General features: G+C 41.4%; 1 protein-coding gene across 5 annotated transcripts in view; it reads right to left on the bottom strand.

Annotated features, from left to right (window-relative positions):
- Positions 1-15,620, bottom strand: part of LOC122404609 (tensin-3) — a 215,286-nt gene that overhangs the window by 175,581 nt on the left and 24,085 nt on the right. The gene's annotated exons all lie outside the window — the stretch shown is intronic.

Raw genomic sequence — 15,620 nt, 5'->3', positions numbered from 1 at the left:
TGTATTAAATACTCAAAATTTTAAATACCGATCGCCACTTTCGATTACTAACAAATCCCACGATCGGTGATACTGTTTTATAAACATTACGTATGGCCAAAAAACACCGCGTATTGTTAGCATTATTATTGTATATTTATATTATTTACACATCTCAGATACAACACAAAGAAAAAACATTTGATGAAAATAAATGGAAAGGAAGTTAAGTTAATAATAAATAGGCGTCGATTCAGCGTCGTCGTTAACCCCTAATTATTAATTCTCGCAACGATTTCATTGACTCGGATGGTAATTCAATAAACGTTCCACGGGATGCGCTCGCGACTAGTTCATCATGAACTAAATTTACCGGACAGACTCCTTTTCTGCGCTCGTTTGCAACTTAACGAGCGACGATTGGCGGAAAAGGATGCTGCTGGCCATCCGCGAGCGAAACCCGCGTCATGTGGGTCAGAGGGCCTGGGCGTCGATCCGCGGCGGAACGAATTCGTCCGCGTCGCGAGAGTCACCGAAAAATTACTGTAACTCGTACCATGATCGTCTCTGACCAATTCGACGCGAGCACGAACGATCTTGCGACACGTTCAATTAAACTTCATTCGACGATCGTGTCATCGTGCAGGGTCTCCATCATGTTTCTGCACAGGAGGAGGAGGATTCACTTCGCTTACTACGCAATTATTATTTTAGTTGGTGTTGGAGGACCCTATTGCACCAAAATGGAAAGGAAGATAATTTCTTACGATAGATAGAGCAATAATAATTACCTTAAACGTATAATTATACAAGGTCCATTCAATAAATAACGAGACGTCTGTAGTTAAAAAATGTATATAAATACGAGGTACGATACTGTTTACGTGGGGAAAATAAGTTGGAAATGTAGTATAACATTTGTTCGAATAATGCTTTGCGTTCGAAATAATTGTATTTGAATATTTTTTTGTGGAATACGCGTAGAATTGAATATGATTTCCCTGGCATGTCTGTTCAGTATAGACTGTTTCTACTTGCGCGGGCATCCAAGTTGTACTTCTTCGTAGAAGAAAAGTTTATGTAATATTAATGTATGGAATAAAACGTAGACGATAATATACATAATATAATATATTATCGATTTTTAGATCAGAATGACCTGGCCTTAATTTAATTTATGATTCACTCGCATAAGAAATGATTGCTATGAACCCTTCCTGGAACGAGACAGAGAGGTCGAGATTTTTTATTAATTAGATGTTACGTGCCATTGCCAATAACCCTAGATAAGAGCAATAAATCAGTTCCCTTATGATTGAAAAGCCTGCCTATAGATGAAGTTTGCTTATCTCCAAGAATATTTTTTTCCAGAAAGGAGTTCAGTGCTCAAGTGCGTATAAGCTCAATAGACTAATTTGTAGAATCATCTCGTAAGAGTTTAATAAACCCATTCATGGAATCCTCGATATAGTACAGCACAATTTTCTAATAACGGGACATCGTTAAAATTAAAATCAAAAAACAGAAGATCGACAAAACAGATATTTCGTTTTCGTCCCATGGGCACGAACGTCAGCCATTAAAATACGCGTTTAATATTTTCCAACGTTCTCTGTGCGACGAGTTCCATAAAAATCGGAGACCGTTATGGCTGTTAATTGGCTGATATTCCTTTTTCCAGCCCTTTCGGGTACTTTCACTCCGTGGGATGCTTTCAACGAACGTTACACGCCGTTTAATTAAATTTCGTACCGAAAACGATTCACGGCGCCTCTGTCGTGAAAAAGTCAACACGGGATCACGACGCTCGTTCTCACTTTGTCCTCACGGTAGCAAAGTCATCGCAATTAATCGCGTAATTGTCCCCTCGCGACGGATAGTGGCGACGCTGCTTTATAATCTGTTTAATTGCAGTTCATACGGGCGTAGTGCTTAAATTTTGTCGCGTAAATTGCGGACGAGACCCACGGGAAAAGAGCGTAACTGCTCGTTTGGAGTCCAATTACGCGCGGCGTTTACGTATCGAATGTCACGTGACTTGAAATTAAAAGCGATCGTCGCACAGAACGGTCGGCGTAACAATTTCTGGCCACGTACACCAATGGTTTTCGGGCCAAAAATATACGTCGAGTCCCTCTGACCACCGACCCATTAATTTTTCGGTCCCTGTTATCGATCGGTGGAATTTTCGTGAGACGCGCGTTCTCATCGATTCGCGCACATTCGAAACAACAAATATCCTATTTTTAGTAACGTTTCGTATATTAGAAATACATTTAAGGAAAATAGTAACTTGAACTCGAACCCTGATTGACAGCAGATATAGCGAACACGAACCTGTATGATATCACGTTGCAAGAGAAATTTTAAAATTGCAGTGGCGGCAAGTTGTTGGCCCTTTTCTTCCGAGACGCCTATAACGCTTTCGTGTAATTTAACGGTCGTCGATGCCTCCGGAGGGATTCATTAGAATTTGACCCCTCGTAACGAACCGATGATTTACAACCGCCTCGCACCACCGGGCTATTCATCGTCGAGTACTCGCGACGTCAGCGTCGTAAAACACCTTATTTACGTATCGAAACGTCGCCTGCATGAAATTTAATTGCATACTTTGATCGCGAGAAGCTCCCGACGAGCCAGCCAGCGCGAGAAGTCGCGATGTTCTCATCGGTAAACAACATTCGCCGCATTCACCAAGATCACACGATCGGTGCCGTCGCGTTTACACGCTTCGTAGAAGCTGCGAATTTTCCTCCCACGGTGAAGTTCGTCGACCAATAGTTACAACGACTAACGCGAGAAACTTATCGAGGGATACTCTAAATGTCGATGGTACATAGAAAAGAATTTTAACCTTTTCTACATTATTATTCCACGTTGGCCGTTTCATATTCTGCCAAAGAAAGTTTTGATTTCGAATTCTGCGCCGGTGTGGATTCTATTTTTTAAGGGGTGAACAAATTAATAAAAAAATTCGAATTTTTCCTACATCTTCTCGCGCGATTGAATTTTTATAATCTACGGATTATTAACCCGGTGTCTGCTTTACACGCCAATCTGTCGGAATCCAACTTTCGAGGATTAGGTATAACGGATACAGGTTTTGAAATGTTAAAGAGTACTAATGTACGGCTTATCGCGTTACTGACATATGTTTCAATTCCTATTCCGATAATCGATCGTTCGGATAATTGACATTTTACCGTAAAAGAGTTCCCGATTTCAATCTCTCGACCAAGAAACGGACATGATTGACATTAGTTCTTATCCTTTTACTTCTCGCAGCGACACATCTTAATCCTTTCATAGCTTAGTCCGTTGGAAACAGAGACAAGAACATGCATCTGAATTATTTCGTCTATCATATACATGGGTTGGTTTTATTTTATATATAATTTTGATTTCACATTTTCATTTCTATAGCGGGGAAAAAATACAAGTCCAACTAGCTGAGAACGTGTCATATAATAGAGAAAGGTGAAAGGGCTTAGTTCAAGGAATTACTGTTTTACAACCTAATTCTATTTCAACTTCTACCTCATTACATCGTACACCTGTTTGTACGTTCCTTATCCGTAAGTATTAATATCCTGCAAACATCTTTATCCTCACCGTACAACTCCATTTCTACCTTAAGTTACATATCTTTACACCCCATCATGTCGACCAGGTTTGTTGTGACAGCACTACCGGTTTTCTGGTCACACTTCGTATGTACGTACCACGCGCCGCATCGAGTAAACGGTTAATTAAAAGTTTACGGTTTCTGCTTCGATCCTTAACCTTTTCGATCAAACGATTCTCGTTTGATGTTAACGATAATAATAGTTTTCAAAAATGGAGCGAAACGTTCGAACGAAATATATTAAATATTTTTGTTCGTTCACAAAGAATACGTAATGTTTCATCCTGAATGTAAAAGGAAAAACATCTTACGTTTGTGATCCCTATTAGGATCGTCCAAGAGAAACTGCTGAAAGGGATGTACCGGTCCCAAGCACAAACAGCCGGCGCATTCGTTGCGTGACCATGGCTGTAAACGGTACCGAACAATGCTCCGATCGAGGTCGATACATCGAACACCTCCCGGTGTAACGACCGTGCCGACAAAGTACGAACAAATGCGCCAGCGAATAAGCGCGGGAGGGCAATAAGATCGTGGCAGATGGAAGTATCAGCTGCACGGCCAGGGGCGAACCATTGGCCACAATCGAGGCTCTCTGGCCTTTCACGAAACTCTCTACCCGATCCGTCACGAAGTCGACCGAAAAACGGACATTCCTCTTTGCTCGACAGAATTTTTCCGTATTTTATTCGGCAATATTAGGGTACACCAGAAAACATTACCCCGGTTTCAGTGAATCTCAATATTTTGTTTAAAAGCGAAGCTATTTTCGAAGCTCCCACTTGGATTCGTACACTATAATTTTATGAGCGAAAAAAGACTTGTTTCTTATGAATTATATCCATTTTATTCAAAGGCTCCTTTACTGTATCGAATTCTAATTTCTTTAAATTGAGAAAGAACGCGAAGCAACTGGCGTCACCTTGTCGATAAATGTTGTCGACTGTACGAGGAGTTTTTCGACGCGACCTAATTGTTCCATCTGTTCGTGTCCAGTTGATGCAGTTTTGTAATCGTCAAGCGGAAAAGTCAAATTACGTTAAATGAAATGGAATTAAAAGTTTTCGTGCCCTCCCGAGGGGCCCTGACTTTAACATCTATAGACTGCGTCGTTTTATCAATTCATTGAGAAGTTTCAAGATAAACTACAGGTAAAAGTCTACCCGTCTGCAAGGAATTAACTTCTGGACGTCGTTCTACGTTTCAGCGTTTCACACGACTGTAAATCCGCGTTCGTGCAAACCGTTACCAGCAGCTCGAGACAGTGGTAAAGAAGCTCATCGCCGTTACTGTATCCACCAAGGACGGCGCAGGAGGTCCAGAGCGGGTGGTTTTGCGGTTAAATCGGCGGAAAGCCGTTGGGAATCATCCTCCGTGGCAACCGAACACGCTTGTAACGCGCGCCACGAAGAAGACGAAACGGACGACGACTTCTGGATATTCCTTCGAACGTACATAAGTCGCTAGACGGTTTGCTCGTTTTGCTGTGGCTAGGTGCCGCCGCGGCTACGAGAGATCCCATGGATCTGACGCAAGATGGATATCGTATTCCCTATAATGCATAGCTGGCCGTATCGTGAATTCCGTGAAGAAGAAGCGCCTACGTCGGAGCCCGCGCACGGACTGTCTTTTGCATAGGTTATCGTCCAAGACCCAGGATACGACCAGGCGGTTTTTTTCACCGCCCCCTCCCCCTCCTCCCTTCTGGAGAACAGTCGACTTTCCGGTGCCGCTTCTTCGCTATCTTCCCTTGCGTTTCTTCCGTTGCGAGCTTGTACGTACACGTGTCCGGACGGAATCTTTCCGCGCGAGGAATGTCCACTACTCGACTAAGGTATTTCGCTACGAACAGCTGTCCTTTAATTAGCGGTCTATCGCTGCTGGTACTGGAAGCCGAACGACGTACAGAATGTCAGGAAATCCCATGGAAGAAGATGTAACGCGTCGCGGAGAAAATCGAGACTCAGCTCTGTGACTGAGTAGGTGTGAAATTTTTCGACAAAATTGACAAATTTTAAATCGTTCTGAAAAAATTATTTTTAGTCGCAGGGGTCAATTACAATCATTTTTGGTGAATAGACGCACCCTTGAAATCCTGCACATTTTCGAGAAAAAAATTCATTGCTGTAAAGCTAATGTGAGGTTCAGAAATGCTCCCCGAAATTTGATGCGTATCTATAAAACGTCATTACTTCTGAACGGATTGAAGGATTTCTATATTTCAAAATGCAAATAACGCGTATTTTGGTGAAGAATAATGTAGAAATTTAAAAAATGTGGAAAAGTTGTACCTTGACCCCGTAAAGTGAGAAAAACCACATAAAAATAGTCCAATTTTCAAACAGCTATAACTCGGTTTATGTTGCCACAAAAACTATGATAAGCAGCGCCGTGAAATGCAAATCGATCAAAGCGTATGTCTATCGCGCGTGTCTAATATCCTAATACACGCAACAATTTTGATCGCCCACCTAGTGTATCGTGAAATTGCAAACCCGTCCAGGTATGGACGCGTCGTTGAGTTCGAATTACGAGCACTCGGAAACATATTCCAAGCAGCCGGGACCACTTCCTTTGGAGTTCGCGGCGCAGCTAGAATAATCGACTGCTAGTTTCAGTGGGTCCAGGAATGTTTTAGCCCCGAACCGCACGCGCGGCTCCCGAAAGCAGGGAACGAACGTACGAGCCACGAACCGCGGTAACATAAACACTGAAGTCTGCCGGTGGTCGAGGATCGATGAATGAACCGGTTCGCGAGTAGGATCCGCCTGCTGGAGGATTCGTCCTGGCCGAACGCCAGACTGATCGGTGGCCTCGTGCAAATTCATGCGACGTTCGCTTACGAGCGACCGCAGGAAATGTGAAATGCGACGAAAGGATGGGGGCAAACAAAAAAAAAAAATGGGGAATCGTGAAAAGAAGATAGTGGAGAGGGAAGGAGAGGGGGAGGGGAGAAAAGGTGAAAAAGAAGTAGCAGCGTCGATGATCAAGATCGCACGAGGCGCGGAGTATTCCGTGGAGAGTGTACGATGGCACGAGTAGACGGGCGAACCGAGAGAGGAGGGGGGAGGGCGGGCACGATTTCAATTTTAAATGCGACTGTGAGGTCCCTGGCTGCAAGAGAGAAGGGTCGAGGGACGCTTCAAAAGTTCGAACGGCTATTGTGCCTCGACCTCATACGTATGTGCATTCTATCGGACAGTCGTGGAGCGTCTTCGAGATCACGAGCCACCTTCGGCAATTCTTTCGCGATGATCGAAGCGACTTCCCAACGCGACGTGCGCATCCGGTGATATCTCGATACTGGGGGATCCCCTTAACCCGTAACATCTGGGGCGGGAATCGAATCCAAGTGTTTCCGGACTATTCATAGTTCGTACTGCGTTTTCGTTTAGTATTATCGTAATCATTGTTAAGTAAAAACGTAGTGTGCAAGAGAAAATATAAATTTTTACAGTTGAGGTAGAGAACGGTGCTTACAGATAAGCGATAAGTAGCGTATGACATAGGAATACGCATAGAAGAAAATAGAATTGATATTGAGACATGTAATTTAACTATAAATTGTTAAACTTGATTTTTTTAACGAGGAAATTTCAATGGGTCTTATTGTATATTCATTAGCTATTTGATAAGTATCTTAAAAGTTAAAAAAATAAAAACTACGAATGTTAGAATGCAGGAGGTCTATAACTTTGAGTTTAGTATCAAGTCACAGTAACAATCCTCCATTTGTTCCAAACCTGTTAAAATCAATGATCAAATCATGAACTGATTATGGGAGCAAACAAGTCCCTTAGAGATCTCTTTTTGGCGGCCCTGTAAGCGCGAGGTCCGGGTCAAATGACCCAACTGGCCCACCCTGCGATAGGGTCTTCTGTCTGGAAGACACGATTTCAACGCAAGACGTTAATAAGCCCTTCCCTGTCGGTACCAGGATCTTAATAGGATCATTTAATGTTGTTACACGATTGTCGTTCGAGAAGATGCAGGAAACTTAATCGTTTTATTGCTACAAACAGAATCTAGAGAATCTAGAAAAATGAAGAACACGAGGGATTACGCAATCCGGCCGGATCAAAGATCAGATCCCGGGCGCTTATCAAAATCGATTCGCCTTGCATCGGACTTAATTACCCTCGAGCCAAGAATAATTGCGACGAAATCAGATAAGAAACCAGTCCTCAGCGTTAATGCCTGCGGGCGTAGTCGGACCGATTAAAAATCATCGGAGGAACGCGGCTCAACGTCGCTGTGTCTCGCATTACGATGGCCGATGCTACTTAAAAATGATCAAACGGGAGGAACTACTCAACTATTTTAATGACGCTGTATCGATGTATCAGACGTGTCAAATACCATGAATTACTTCCACTTAGGTCGTGAAACTTTTATTAGTGAATTATTACTACAGATTTAAAAATTTATGTACGAAGAACCATTTGAGAAAGAACATCTTAAGCAATGTTACTCAGATAGTCATTATGAGCGTAATTACTGAAGTCTACAGTTCTCACCCATCAATATCTTAATTTTTTATTTTGTTTTCTAGCGTTTACCGTATAATCGGAATATTTTCAACGCGCGACAGGCTATATGAAAACCTACGCGCACGATAAATTATACTAATTTAATTTCAATGAAGGCAATCAATTATGCGGACAGAATGATTCATTATTCTCAAAACGATATACATGTTGTCATTTCTTAACAGCGAGGCAAACATAATTAAGAAGTCATAATGATGGAGCGACCGTCTGAGTGGCAACTATTGATGAATGGACTTAACTGTTCTAATCGACTCCTAGGCAGTTGTTGATGGCAACTTGTTGAAATGGGTCGTGATGTGTCCTGCATAGGCCGTGATTAGCCTATTCAATATTGATCAGAACTGAGCAGCTTTTGAAAAGCGCAAATCAGTAATTAACCCTACATTTCTCTCTTAAATTATAAACGGCTTTATCAGATTTTCCCTCCCGTCACTAATGAATTCAAATTTATGCGTTTACAATGCGAAATCCTTATCGATTCACGGCTCTTACGAATCAAGGAACTCCATTATTAGTTCTGCAAATTTTTGCAATCATTTTCACATTATCTTGGATAATCCAGACGTCACTGTATTTGCAAAAGAATATTTGTCGTTGGTTATTCATAGTGCGAATCAGCATTTAATCGTAACTTCGAACGTCACTGTAATGGAATTGTCTTCCGTGCAAGCGATTTTTGCTTGAACCGAGGGCGTAACGATCACATTTGCACGTGCTGTCGCATGGCGGCAGTGACAGAACACGGAAACAACCGATGGGTCTTGGCTCATCTCGCCCACGATTACCATGGAATCCGAGAGTCCGATTGCTCGTGCGGACCGCGCGCGTTTCGCATTCTTTAGCGTTCGATCCTTTTCCCGCCGCCATTCCTCCGCAACCGATCGTTCGTTCCCTTTCGTTCCGTTGGTCCTGCGATCTCGCCGCCGCGGATTCCTTCGTTCCTCCCTCTATTCCCGATGAGTAACAATGTCCTTGTCCCGGGGAAAGACAATGGCCTCGACCGGACGTTGATGGACTTTCCTTCTCGTTGACACGCGTTAACGATCGCTAGCGACGGGACCAATACCGATACGTATCGATGATATCCAAGCAATACGATACCAGAGTACTAAATAGAAATACCCAAAGGTTTCAACATTGTTCAGGTTATCGATGAAACAATTAATTTCTGTAACCCATCTTCGATGATATATGTTAATCTTTGTCACTGAATTTCGTATTCCGAATTTATGACACACGGAAGAAATAATTTTAAGTATCAAAATTTCCAATAGTGGATTGAACCTTTTACACCTTATGCGATATGAAAGAACATATTAAAGAACTTTCCATATACGAATGTTTGAAAAACTTTTTTTTTATACCTTATAAATCGAAGAACTTTTCCCCGCCTTCTTGAGTTGCTTGAGATTCGCCACTGGTATCAAATATCGAATAAATATCGATTCTGTTCGATACCTATATGATATAGTTCTTTCGTAAATTAATTCGAAAGTCGCGGATAAAAGCTGGTTTACGAACGAATCTATAATCATTATTTGAGATTCGTGAATAAAATTTCCCCCAATTCCACATTCCTATCGCTAACGATCGTCGATCGAAGACCGGAACACGCGCTTTTAACGATTCCCGCCGCGATGCTCGGGTAAACGCTCGATGGCGACAGAATTCAGTCGACACATTTTGCATCACTTAGCACGCGCCTTAAATCGTTTACGCAGAGCCACGCCTTTCGCGAACATCGTCGATTCTAAATGCACTTTCGTCGTCTTCTCGAAACGGTGCCGATTTCGTAACGACGCGAATATTCTTGGCTCACGAATTATTTAATACGAAAGATATCGAAAAAAATTTTTGCTTCCCCAGAAATTAAGAAATAATTATTAATAGAAAAAGATGTTTTCATGTTATTAACTTTTCTTTGCTTGTTCCGCCAACGAATGAGTTACTGGTTTTGGTGTATATTTTCTAATCTTTTCGGGAAGTTTAGATTAATTTTTTAGGTCAGTTAGGTACAGCTACAACAGATTGCCCTCTCGTTGTAAAATAATCGTCTCAAGTCTTCTCAGAACTGAATTGTATTTACGATCTTTAAAATCCATACAATGACCTGGTTCGAAGGCTGCATAAAGCAAAAATTTATGTTGGATCCTTTCCAGTAGTAATACGTACAATGCGCATAAATGTGTCCAAATGATCGATGCAAATTCGAGGTGCGGTAAAACCAGAGAAATATACGTATCTTAAGTAATCTTAAAAAAATTTATAAGTATGTAACGAACATCTCGATGAAACCAGTAATTTTGGTTGCATTTATTAATTACATAGCTGTAATGATCTCCAATTATAGCTTTTGGTGTTTAGTTTTCTAACGATAGACGTAAAACATGAAACTTACAACCAGGAAGCATGACGCAACGGTTTATTTGGATGTGCACGAGCGTTATAATAAATCCTCTTAGACCTGGCGCCACGTTTTCTAGTGCAATATTCGGAAAGTTACATCGAGATTTCAGGAATCGTTTCGTACGCGCAAGAATATTCTTATTATTATTAAGATTACTGATACATGAATATGAAAAAACAAACCAAGAAAAAAACCCTGTTATTAAAAACCTAATCTCTAATATTTGCTCAAATATAAATCGTCTTGGCAGTTCACAACCTATAATGTGTTCTTCCATAGAGAATCAATATGAAGAAAACAACAGTACGATAGATTTATCTTCATAATGATATAATGAAAACATTTTTAGAGAAGGAGAGGGTCTCTCAAAGTAATTAGCTTCGGGATCCGATAAGTCTGAATACGCCACTGCATACAATAAGTAACAAAGGAGTTACCCAACGTGGACGCGGTAATTATTTCAGCCTACATAGTCTGGACTATCGCAAATTAGCAGCGTGAAGATTATACACGAACGGGAATAGATTCCACGTTGAGACACAGACATGATATTCAGTTTTGAAAATTGCTAATGTCCACATCAAGATCCTCTTTTTCATTCGAGACACTAATTTATAAAAGAATAACTGCGAGGAATCTACAGTATTCAATTTACAAATTTTTGAAAATTGTACATCGAAAATAGTAACTTCGAATGTTTGAAATTCGATAAACTCAATACAAGATTCATCTGTAAGATCAAATACAAATTTATTAATGTTAAATGCCTCGTAGTATAGATATTTTTTTTTTTTTTAAATATTTGAATTAGCATATTAAATCAACAGTATGCAATTTAAAAAGTAAGACTACAATTTATATAATACTAAAAACAATGTCTACAGATTCTTTAATGGATTTTATTGAAAGTGAAACAAAATTAGCTCCGCGTGTAACGTGTTAGTACAAAGAGATGCGAGGAATCTATCCATGGTATTCAAGTTACCTAATCGTAGTTAAATTACCAGTTCGAAGATTACACATCGAAGATAGAAACTTCGAGATGACCCTGAGATTGAAATTCAATAAACTATCAAGATTCTCTTCTTTAGCGAAGCTAAACGCAATGTTAAAACATCAACTTATCAGTGTGTAAAGACTACGGTTATAGATACTTTTCTTTCTACCAAAATTACGTGAATTAATACAAAGAAGATGTTGCAAGAAATGTATGGTACTCAGGTTATCTAATCATTAAGTAGCGGCTTGAAAATCATACACGATCGCAAACAGGTTCCTACGCAGTTATTCAAGATGCTAATTTATGAATGCCAAATATCCTGCATCGTAGATTTTGTTTCTTTTCTAGAATCATGTAAATCGGTAGAAAGAAATAGCTGCAAGGAATCTGCGGCACTTAAAGTATCTATCGCTGTTCCTTCGTCGGGTCAGGGATATTTCGGAAATTCGTAGAAACAACCGGTGACTCACTGGCGAATAGGAACCGCGTAGCAAAATTTTAGAGCAAAGTGCAACGACCGAATTACGTAACGCTAGTGGGCTATGCCAGAATCGAAGCTCGATTTTCGATGTTCGTTTTCGAAACCGCCGTTCGAGCCGGGCCCCGGCTATCGACTCGTCCTAGAAGCGCCAGCAGGATTAACGAGCCAGACTTTTGTTTCCCTTTTCGAACAGGCTCCTTGGCCGTTCGCGCTGAACGAGTCTACCACGTAGGCACAGGTTCCCTGGCGTTGCTTTGAAACGAGCCGACACGCGGTATCGCCTTCGCGATTTTTACTCGAATTTCCTGATCCCTGGCAAACGCCAAATTACAAGCGAAATTCCGCCATCGATGTACGCATCGCCCAATCTCGAATTCCTGCTACTTCTATTCACGAAATTTCTATTTCTACGAGCTACTAGCGAGGCAACTTCGAAAGGGTCGAGGCAATCGGGTTTGGATAGACTCTGGATAGAGATGGACAAAATTCATTCGAATAATAGACAACTAATGAAGACTAATTAATTTTGATTTGTAACATTTACTCGATCGAAACTATCGTTTACTTGTACGTTGTAAACATTTTTGTTGATACACTGTGGTAAGATAAATATCAAATCTCCTTATCTCTCTGTTCATGAGATTTTTTTTACAAAGAGCCTGGAACAATATTAAAAATTAATCGCTAGAATGCCAAAAGTATGCTTAACAACTTTTTTTATGAAAAAGGAGAAGAGAATTTTTCAACAGCTTCTCCTACAGTCCCGCATTTTGACCAACATCGATTCTATAATGCACTCCTGCTGGGAACGGCGCGTCGATAAAACGGGCCAATGGGATCACGGGACTGTTGTTTACATTCGCTTTATCTTCGACTTGAACCCCAGTGAGAGAACCGAGCTTATACGCATAGCCCCAACCGGTACATCAATTAGCCATGAAAACGAAAAATCCAGGTTTATATCCGACCGTTCCTGGAACACTAATCAGTCCCACTCTTCGTCCCCTTAAAAGCAAGTAATATAAAAGTAATCATTCATTTTCAGATAATTGTAGGATTGCCGGTTGCCCTTTTACGAGCTGTATTCCGTGTGAACGTCCAATGAACAGCAATTAAGCGGCGGAGCTGAAACGACGTTTAAACTCTTCTTGATAACTTCTTCGCACGAACTACCCGGTTCGAGTGTAGACGGAAGCACTCAACTCGACGGGACGATAATTGTCGTGAATGCTGGTGGCAGTTCGGTTCGGTCCACATGTTTTGACACCGCCCTAGAGGGGTCTCTGTCTCCCCGGAGTGGCGCATTAATCTCGGTTGCCTGTAGGACCGCCTAAACGGCCACTTGTGCCCGTGGGGGGAGATTTACACGTCAGCCAGGACCCTGAAGGGGACAAGGAGCGGACTCTTCGACTTTTTTTTTTGGTTTCCCCCTCCACGTCCAGGGACCCGTGTAAACGAAACTCTCTCAGCTTTTTCCACGCGTAACGTGAGATCCCAGGAAACGGAGGGCAGGTTGCGTACAGGTGATCCAAGATTAACCGGTCGATCGAATCATCGTTCGAGGCCGGTGGCTAAACGCAGCCTGGAAGAGAGGCACGTTCTCGGTCCCACGACGATTTATCTCGCTGGGAGGTCAGGATGTGCCTTTCCAGGTCTGGCCAAAGATCTCTGGTGTCGTCGATCATCGGACCGTCCCCCCTTTGTCTTTGCTCGGCCATCCGCGCGTGATCCTCCGACGTTCCGCAGAAGGTTCAGCCCCCTTTCTGGGATTAGAATTCATCCGGGACCCTCTTCTCATCCACCTTAAATTACACCCGTACATTATTTTTTTTTTTTCGTCGAATCCGTAGCCGTTTCTCAGTCAACGATAATCGCCAACGTCGGAACTCCTCTCCTCGTCGATTTATTGCGTCTTCGTACGATGATTATATCGTCGGGGGGAAAGCGTTGATACAAGCTCGCAGGCAACAACACGATGCAACTCACTCTCGGAGCTCGATGAAACGAGCGGATCATAGGTGTGGCGGGGTCCTGGGACCGCACGATCGAACTTCAGGGAGGAGTCCTCGATGTCCTCGGGCGTCTTCGACCGGTAGCCAAGGCCTCCTCCTCGAGGGAATATTCACGAGATGCGCATCCGGCTCGCGAACCGACGCGTCGTTACCCTTCGCGAGCGACCGATTATGTAAAACGCGCTACCGCGTGTGGCCTCGCCTCCCACTATTACGTCGATCCAGTGCGCTCATCCTTCCCGTGTGTGGCGTTTGCGGAACTGCGTGGGTGCATCCACTTCGAATCTTTCGATCCTCTACGTGCGGTCAGCGTTCTTGATCGATCCGTTCGTTAGAATTATTCTTCACCTACGTTTTATCGTAATATTCTTGGATTTTTTTTATTTTTTCTACGTTTCAATTCGTAAGAAACAAGTATTTTTTCATTTATAGCGAATCACCATTATAGTGTACGAGTACGAGTGGGATTAACTTTCTATGAAATATCTTTTTTGGGAAAGGTATATCGTCACGTCTATGCCAATGTGCCACCTGCTCCAGCTTCTCTCAAGTTTATGCAAATAAGTTACTTTTAGCTATTGCTTTCTTCGTATCAGCCACAGGTGTGCAATTATATGTAATTGCTAGTCCATAATAAACGTTAAGTTTATTGATCAATTTGTCTGTGAGCTTTCCTTTTTCCGTGTGTGCCCAGCCGTGCGTTAATACTTATTGCGCGCGTTTAGAAAGGAGGAATATTATCAGTTTAGATACAGATAGCGATCCGGATTCAACCATGCCCTATTTTGTTAAGATGTATGGGCAAAAGTTGTCCGATTTTTTCAATTTTAAATCGTCAAAGTAGGGTAAAAATTGACGATTCCTTATGAAATTTTTTTTGAAATTTAAACTTGTAAACGTCTTATTATTATTAATGGAAAACACCTTCAGTATAAATACAATTTATTTTAAAAGAAAATAAAGTAAACAAAGAAAAGATAGTAAGGGATTAACTTTTCTATAAAACATACAGCACTGATTATCTTGGTGTCGTTATTATACTCATTAATTGGTAGGCATGCTGCATGTCGTCTTAAATTTCTAAGAGAAACGTAAAGTTTAAATCGTTTGGCAATATACATCTGGATTTGGAATGCAATCGAATAGCACTTTGAGTACAAACTAGATATCGAACATTATTCTCCGTTTCTCAAGAGTCATTAAATTTGAACGAGATAACATTAATTTATAATTATGACGAGTTTTTTTAAATAAAACAACTCGTACGAAAAAGTAATGAGACGAAGGAATTTGTGCTGCACTTTCTCCATAAGAGTCTTATGGTTGGTAAGATAAGGAGACCGGATTAATGAGCATTGCTTTAAATGAAAACGCACATATTAAAATACAGAGGCTCTACAACTATGCTTTGCAATGTTCGGGTCTCGAATATTGGCAATTCCCGTTGGATCAATTAAATGTTAGTTTATTTGTTCCAAACTTAACCAAGATCTGCTATTTGAAGATACGAAAAGTATCGTTTATAGTTAAATTGAGTAGTAAAAATTTTAGTTGATACTCTTG

The sequence above is a fragment of the Colletes gigas genome, unplaced genomic scaffold (assembly GCF_013123115.1).
Source record: "Colletes gigas isolate AHSC1104 unplaced genomic scaffold, ASM1312311v1 Colletes_gigas_Sc00003, whole genome shotgun sequence".
NCBI classification, from domain to species: domain Eukaryota; kingdom Metazoa; phylum Arthropoda; class Insecta; order Hymenoptera; family Colletidae; genus Colletes; species Colletes gigas.
The sequence above is the reverse complement of the archived record's forward strand: the minus strand, read 5'-3'. Positions and strand labels throughout refer to the sequence as shown.